Here is a 9,001-nt window from a genome sequence, read left to right on the forward strand (position 1 = left end):
AGTTTGTCACATCATTTGGGTGAATACTTTTGCCATTAACACTTTAGTTTGTGTTTTTTCTTTAAATGTCATAAAAACTACTGAATTCTTTCCCCCACAATTTGAGCACAGGTTTTTTACTATTCACCAAAAATTTATACATCTGTAATTCAACAAAAAGGGACATTGGAATACTTTAAGATGTCATCATACAGCTGTTCGGCTGCATACAAACAAAACCTTCACTTTGACACTGTGACCCCTACTTAATGCAATACTATAAAACTATACTAAATAGACTTTGCTCTAGGAACTCCATTGTGTACATTTGACAAATGTACAGCTGACAAAACACTGAAACTGCTGTGGCACGAAAGAAAAAGTATCCCAACTAATACAAGTGCTTTTAGCCACATTGGCACCTGGCTGGTGTTTGTTGGTACTTGGGGAGCATCAGGTGAAGATGCAAGGTACTGTATTAGTCCAAAGTCCTAGGAGATGGGAGGAATGTGAGATTTCTGATTGTTTTAGAAATGAATTTGGCACAGCTGCATGTCTAGTCTTTTGGGCTGTTACTGAGAAGTGATGGCGTTAGTCACCTAATATGTGTTGAATTGTGATAGGTTATAGTAACGTACTATTGTGTACCTCAAAATGACCATGTATAATTGTAGAATGAATTCCAACAGTGAAACACCACACGACAGGAAATATCATTTTGTGATAATGCTGTACTGCATGTTTATACCAGATGACTAATCGTTCGGCCAGTTTATTTATGTACAGTATAAGGTTCTGCGTTCTTTTCTCACACACGGGTTTAACAACATAGATTTTGACATACTGTAGTTTCGATTTTGTTTTGCTTTTGTTTACGGACATGTTTATGTTCACTTTCTCTTTCGCTTTTAACTGTGAAACAGTCACATTATTTCTTGGAAAGGGTTAGCTCTGTCTTTTCTTCATGTGAATCGGATATTTTTAACCGCACTTTTCTGGACATCTGATGTTGAAAGGTAAACCATAGTTATACCTTACTTATTTTTTTTTTTATTTCTCGTGTGGGAAACAAATGCAGCTATTTGTTTTATGCACCAAAAGCTATACGTTTTATACTTATAAGTATCAACCTAACTTAAAAATGGTGTTGAAGTATTTTGGACAAGTTTAGAGGTCATCATATTGCAATGCAACTACTGTGTATAATGTCAAAATAATGCTTCTAAATGTATGCTTGCAAGACTATGTACTCAGTTCTATATGGTAACAACTATTTTCTATAAACGTCTATTTTCTAAGCACCGCTAGGTAGTTGAGCATACAATTTTCGATACCTGACAGACATAGAAAAATAATATTTTCCATGTGGAACCAAGTCAGTGTTTTATGGTTATTATTGCATTGATTTTAGATATTCTTTAAGACCATACCATTTGCAATTGACACATTTGCAATTTAACTGATCATAGGATCTACCCATTGCTAATAACCATTTGTAAAAGATAATAGTTACTGTAATGTAATTAATGCCACCCCAGCGGCCGTCGCTATATAAAATTGGTGTAGCACTGAGGAGTAGGTGTTGATTGAACATACGGTAATTGCTAACTCCGCAGAATTCATGTTTTTAGGATTTCTGTTAAGGAATGGTTAGAAAATCGGGGGAAAAAAACAATTCAGTAACACCTCAGTTGCCAGCATACACTCTAGTTTGCGTACTGTATGTATGTATCTGTGTGTTCTGAAGTAAAATAAGTATTTTTTACTGAATTTTATTAGCTGTTTATTTCTTAGTTAGTCTTGAGTTTGTGTACCTTTTAAAGTTTATGACGCAATTCGTATCAGCTATTTTGAAGACATTTTTAATGTTGTAACCTGACGGTTAACTAGAAAACTGCACCATCTAGTGCTGATAGCTGGGGCTTAGTAATTAGAGGCAAAACAAAATCCACAAGGCTTTATAAACCTGATTCCAGAACATCCTTGCTCCTGTTTTATGTGTAACATCGCACTGATACTTAATTGAACACTTAAATGAAATATTAGTTCTCTCAATTAGACATAAATAATTTTATCATTTAAAATAATGTCTGTACTATACAACAAGCTTAGGGAACTTACAATATGAAAATATATATAGTAATAATTGCTTATACTTATATACTGTAGTGCTTTTCTGCACACTCCACTCAAAGCTCTTTACGGGTAATGGGGACTGCCCTCCACCACCACCAATGTGCAGCATCCACCTGGATGATGCGACGGCAGACATAGTGTGCCAAAACGCTCACCACATATCAGCTATCAGTGGGGAGGAGAGCAGAGTAATGAAGCCAATTCATAGATGGGGATTATTAGGGGGCCACAATTGGTAAGGGCCAATGGGAAATTTGACCAGGATGCCGGGGTTACACCCCTACTCTATTTGAGAAACACCCTGGGATTTTTAATGACCACAGAGAGTCAGGACCTCAGTTTTACGTCTCATCTGAAAGACAGCGCCTGTTTACAGTACGGTGTCCCCGTCACTATACTGGGGCAATAGAACCCACATGGACCGCAGGGTGAGCGGCCCCTGCTGGCCCCACTAACACCTCTTCCAGCAGCAACCTTAGTTTTTCCCAGGAGGTCTCACATCCAGGTACTGGCCAGGCTCACACCTGCTGAGCTTCAGTGGGCTGCCAGCTGTGAGTTGCAGAGTGATGTGGCTGCTGGCATATCATATATATTTTTGAAGAGCATAAAGAAAGGTTGGAAAAATACTATCATTGCTATACAAGCATTGATATAATTTCCTTCATAGAAGGGCAAGGTGGGATATTTGCTGTACACTAAATATTGCATAGAAGTGACAGACAGATCAGAACAACTAACATTCTACAAAACAAGAACATTAGTTTTAATGTTTGTATTGACTACAGTATGTGAATTAATTTGTGCCTTTTTAGAACACGTCTTAAAGCAGTTAAAATGAGATTAAATAACTGTACTTACTGTGTTTTCAGTAAAACACCTGGTTTATAATGGATTTCAGCGAAGAGGAGAAAATATGGCTGGAACTAATTTTATCTACGGTAATGCATCTTCTTAATCTATATCTTTTTCTTGATATTTTCATGCAGAATCCATCAATAAAGATTTTGATTGAACTTAAGGGTCAAACACAACAAGCATGAAAGATGTTTTCTTTATCTGCATACAGCATACTTTCCAGTCAGACAAAAAGATTATATAAAGAGAAGTTAGTTAATTGTTAATGTTGTGAGTGAAACAGTCCCACAAAGTTAGTTACCATCATGCTTGAAAATACAAAATGTAATCTTTTGTAGTAAATGACTACCACATTTTATGAGGATGAAATTAGTTACTGTGCAAAAAATTTCATGTATATACTGTTTGCACTTTTCTAGGTCACAGATGATGGAACGCTTACACCACTGGAAAAATGTCTTTGTGACCTTGCAAAGCCACAAAGTGTGCTTGAAGAATGGATGTTTGAGTTCATGGCCCGCCTCAGATTTGGAATGCTGGTATCTAGTTTTCACAACAATAACCACCGCTGCACTCATAAAGGAACATGAAAATTTTTTTTGCAGTATTTCTTCATTTTGAATGACGAAAGCTCGAAAGAAAAAAAAATATATTTTACAAAATGGTATTTTATCATATTAATATGTGTAAAATGATAAAGGGTCATTTAAAAAATGTTATTTATGTGGGAAGAAAGATAGATAAATATAAAATATCCGTTTACATATGGTCCTACTGTTTACAACATCATTGAGAAACTGAGGCCTAAAACAGGTTGTTTTGCTAAGCCCATGTTTACCACTACTGTGTTAGGAGTTTGTTTCACTTCAAGCTCAGTTTCAAACTAACTAAAGTATGAGGAGATTTTTTCAAACTGGGTTAACAGCAGATAGCAAATCCTACAGCTGACCTACAGAAGTTGGATTCACTAAGAACGACAACGCCCAAGATTAAAGCGTGATGAAAGTATTATGGAGTGGAAATTGGCTTAACCCGCTTGGCTGAGGGCCGACCTCCTAGCCGTAGGTGGCCAGGACCCCCATGCAGGGCAGCTGCAGTGGAGGTGGGATGCAAAAGATATACGTGAGGGAGAGATGGGAATCACATGGGTATTTATAGCATTTTGTAGAAGAAAGATGATGGGAGCAATTGCTAATTACGGACAGCTGAGTACGTTTGAGCTTGGTTGTTGTCGTCCCTCCCGAACTTTCATTATAAACTCCATTACAAGAAGACCTGTCGTTCTGCCACGTCTGTCTATTCTTTTTCTGGACATGCAAAATGGAGCCTTGACACAGGTGTTAATACCAGCATTGTACTGTAAGTGCCTGTACTGCTGTGGATTCAGTGGTACCCAACTTGCTGTGACTCTCTGCTATTCCTTTTGTATTTGATTTTGTGTAAATGAATAGTCTTCCCTTGAATTGTACTTGATCAAAAACAGTTCAAAAACTGTTATAATGCTATAACTATAATGGTACATTCAACAGGACACTTGTCTTCTAATGTGCAGCTTATTTTTTCAGATTTGAATGATTTATAAAGTTGTATATATCCGAAAATGCATGTGAGAACAGTGCCACTAGTATTTTCTGTACAGATCTGTTTCATCATTTTGGTTTTCCTATAATGTTTTTTCCAGAATAAAGATGACAGTTGTTATGATATTTATAAATACAGACTCAGATCTATTATAGGGCTTTTGTGGTACAGTTATGAACAACAATATCAAGTTATAATATTTATTTCTTTAATATTTACTGTAATAACAGTTACAGTATTTTACAGTGGAACAAAAGTTTGTCAGACACTTTTATTTACAATGTCACACCCATGCTGTTTATAATCTGCAATAGAGGGCGTTCTTCCACTTGATCTGAAACACACAAACTGGATCAGGTGTTTGACTTCCAAGCACATCAACTAATATTTTCAAAGTAAGGGCCTAAGATGGGCCTTTTAGTTTTAAGTTTATAAATGACTGTGACAAAAATTGTCGCAAAATGTTGCAAGCAAGACATATGAAAATATTGATATTTCCTTAACGTCTTTGTTGCCTGCAAATGTGTTTCTTTCTTTCTGTTATTGCAAGGAAGTGGTTGATTTCAGTTCAATTTTTAATTTGGGAATGTTGTTCATAAGGAGTTTCATAAGCTTTGTTTTATGAAATTAGTACCAGCTTCCACCACTTTATGTATGCAATAAGAAGTGACAGAATGCTTACTGTGGGAGAATAAACCCAAGGTGGCTGAGAACTGTTGGCAAAGGACAGTAATGCAAGCCACAGCTGGCAGGACACTTTTCTACTAGATTACAATAATACATGTTAATGACATGACGATTGTCAACAGTTTGGTCAGGTTCTTACAGAAAACATGTTGCTATGTACTTCTGTTTTAAATAAGAATCTTGGAAGGGATTATGTCTAATATGTGCCTGCCAACTCATTTAGGAAAAAATACAAACTCATAGTAACATGCTGAGACCTAAATACATTGCTAAGATTTCTCACAGGATGATGTATACAGCAGGCAGCCCAGTGGCATTACAGTTAATACTACTAACTCATTGCACTGGAGTTCAGGGCTCAGATCTGGCCTGAAGCAAATCTTGAGCTGGCAGGTTCTCCCAATATTCAGAGAGGTTTTTGACAGGTGCTTTTCTCGCACCTTCAAAAGATGCACTGATTAGGTTAATTGGCATCCCTATATTGTCCCTGTGTGCTTGTGTGTGTGTGCCCTGTGATGGAGTGGTGTCCTGGCCAGAGGGTGTTCCTGCCTTATTTGGCCAGGACCTCTGGGTGACTCTGTCCATGCCAGTTGTAAATCATTTCTCATTTGTCTGCTTTCAATTCTCTTTTCAACTCTCAACTTTTGTCGCCCTGTTGTTTAGTGTTAATTTTCCCTGCGCTTTTTGTTTTGTCATAAACTGGAAATGCAGAAGAGGTGCTATTGATTCCTGGTTTTTGCTTTGATCATTTTTCACTCAGCGTTTTATTGAATTTATGTTTAAAAAAATGCAGGAAGATTTTAAGTTTGGCCAATATGATCCTTTAAAGTCCAAATGAATAATCATGGAAAAGGCTAAGCTTTTTAAAAAACACAGTACATTAAAAGTGTCTTTTCTTCTAAAGGAAAGGAAATTACTAAGGAAATTAAACCTTAGTAAAGATAAAACTAGAACAACTAGGATATTTTGCAGGAAGGGAGTTTAGTGTTTAGTTATTTTAATGCAGCAACACCTCAAAGCATATTGTTTTGCAGATATTCCCCATCCCATTCATTCAGAAGCTCTGAACCAGTATAAAACACCAGAGTGAATTTTGAGTGTTTCATAAATGGCCCAGAATGCTTAGATGAAAAATATATGCTTTTTATTTTCACAGCCATCTTTTTTTGTGTTGCATGGATTGAAAAATACGATAAAAATTTAGTTTAAGTTATCAATTCTGAAGAGAATGTACAGTACTTTGCTGGCATCATACTCTTTGTAATCTAAATCACCAAAACTTTATTTTAATGTTGTAGTTAAGATTCATGCAGAGGAAGTTCCTGCACATTTTTAGTATAGTGGACCATTCTTAATAAAAGGTATAGGAAAATAGCATGTACAGTATGTAATTACCACTTTGTTTACTCCATATTAAGTCTATTGAAATGATTAGCATCAGTGTGTGGAGTTTGGAATAATCATTATAGTTAAGGCCTCAAAACTTAACATAATAATATATAAAAATATATTGTTTTCATTACTTCTTTAAAATGAGCTAAAATGATAGAGATAATTTTATATATTCACAATAGTGAATAGTGCCTATTGTGCAGTACATCTTTTTTTACACAGTCTGATTGTAAGTATAACAGTTAAATGTAATTTACATAATTGTCTTCGTACTGGACATTTCACATTTAATTCTGTGAATAGTCCTCTTTTTTCTAGTAAGTGTTCTAAATTATTTTATGTAAAAGAGTCTCTTGAAGAATTCTAAGTGCTTTTAAGAATGTCATGTTTTATTTTCTGATAATATTGTATTATATGGAAGTTATTAACTGAAATTCGTGAGGATAACAATGAGAAGTCAATCTCACACAACTGTACCTAGTCACCACCATTATGAAATTATCTACAGTATGCAGTATATACAGAATTCAAATACCTCCCTTCACATTCATTTCAGACATCCCTCCTCCACCCCATTACCGCCTTGCAGCTACGCCATCACTCTGTTAACCAAGCGGATTAAGCCAAACTTATCTCACCAAGTTTCCAAAACATTCACAAAGCATTCAATTCTTGAATGTTGTTGTCCCTAGTGAAATATTAATATATCTGAATCACTAACACTGAAATCATTTGCGAGTTTCACATTGGCTAAGTGAAATACTGTATATAGTTGGTTTTCCTGTTACATTTGTTGAATTTACAGATTTGTTTGGTTTCTTTGAATTTTTTGGAGACAAAAACAAACCCAAATACACTGAACTTGTTCTTAATGTGTTTGGCCTGATCATGCAGCATTGAAATGTGCCAAAGACCATGAAAGTCATTTATTCTGGAGGGAGCGATAAGTTGTGATCAGTCCCTCTGGCATCATTTAGCTTGGAGGAGCCCTTTTCCGTGCTTTGCACAATTGGAAGGGGTGGGGTGTTCTGGCAGACAGTGTTTGGGGCCCCTTCTCTGCCTTTTTAAGTCGTTCTTAAATAACAGCAAGAGAAGGGGAACAGAGAACTTTCTATTAAAACTGATGTTTTCATACAGCACTGTATATAGTTTGATCTCTGCTGTTTGATTTCAAGGTTTGATTAGGTATGGAGTGAGATGGCAGCCCTTGATGTAACCACCAATCTAAGTACTCAACTGATCCCATTAAACCCTGAGTAACAACGTCATCACAGAGGTTAAATTCGAGCAGTATATTAAACCACAGTCCCTTTTAACTTTCTGTATGAAATATTGCCCTAGAACAGACAAACATAAATGATCTGTGGCTAAACTGGTTGATGTTAAAATGTTTTTTTTTTTGGCTTGTTTGCCAATGACACTTCAATACAAACTATAGCCAAACTTTAACCAATTCACGAAATATAAACTGAAAACTCAGGTAGGTGCATCACGCCTCTGGCAAAGAGAAGTCGTCATTAAGTGACACCTTAGGGATCTGTGATTGGTAAGACAGCTACAAATGCCCTTTTGCTCTTCAAATATCCAGACTAAAGTTACAGCTTTGGGGCCAAAGGAGTGTTTCATTGGTGTCTGATATTTTTTCTGGTTAGCAGACATTTGCCTTTTTGAAACACTGCACAACACATTAACTGGCTTTTTGAATGTTCATTTTATTATTTTTAGCCTATAATGTCAATAACCTGACAGCCAAATGTGTCATAAAATGGATGGAATAGACCCTAGCTGGTGTCGGGCAATAGTAAAAAGCTTCACCTGCTTCACAATCGTTGTTACAGCTTTCCTGTGTATTTTCCAATTGATTTCAGCTAATCTTTGAGGTTATTAAATTATTAAGTTTTCCAACAAAATCTTGTAGAACTATAAACCTGAAATAATGTGCATGCAGTTATTTAATTAGGACCTGGCATATTGCAAACCTTGCCTAAACAAGTGTTGGTTGTAACATGCCCTTTGGGCACAAACAGCAGAATTAGAATAAATTAACTGTAAGGGCTAAGTGACAGGTGTTGTATTTAAACATCTATGCGTCACATTCAGAAAACTGCATTTTTCACTGGCCTGCTCATTTGTCCACCCTACAGTATATATTTTATGTTCAGGATACATCCTGCCTTGTCCCTTTTGCTTGCTGGGATAGACCCCAAACGAATGGATGGATGGATTAGTAATGTGCGCTATTTCTTTATGGATATCAGAGATGGTTACAGAGAAATAAAAACTTACAGTAATACCAACAGTTTACTGCTGTGAAGAAATAAAGGAATGAATTGCTGTTGATTGAAAAAAAAAGTTGGTCATTGGAACTGTT

The 9,001-nt window shown here is 36.1% G+C and overlaps 1 long non-coding RNA gene across 1 annotated transcript; it reads left to right on the plus strand.

Annotated features, from left to right (window-relative positions):
* The first annotated feature begins 871 nt into the window (after nucleotides 1–871).
* On the plus strand, nucleotides 872–8,002 carry LOC148837957 (uncharacterized). Its single transcript, XR_016090813.1, has 3 exons — nucleotides 872–995; nucleotides 2,985–3,053; nucleotides 3,390–8,002. It is a non-coding gene; the product is annotated as an uncharacterized LOC148837957 (long non-coding RNA).
* Nucleotides 8,003–9,001: the final 999 nt, after the last annotated feature.

The sequence above is a fragment of the Atractosteus spatula genome, chromosome 3 (assembly GCF_055471065.1).
Source record: "Atractosteus spatula isolate fAtrSpa1 chromosome 3, fAtrSpa1.hap1, whole genome shotgun sequence".
NCBI lineage: Eukaryota > Metazoa > Chordata > Actinopteri > Semionotiformes > Lepisosteidae > Atractosteus > Atractosteus spatula.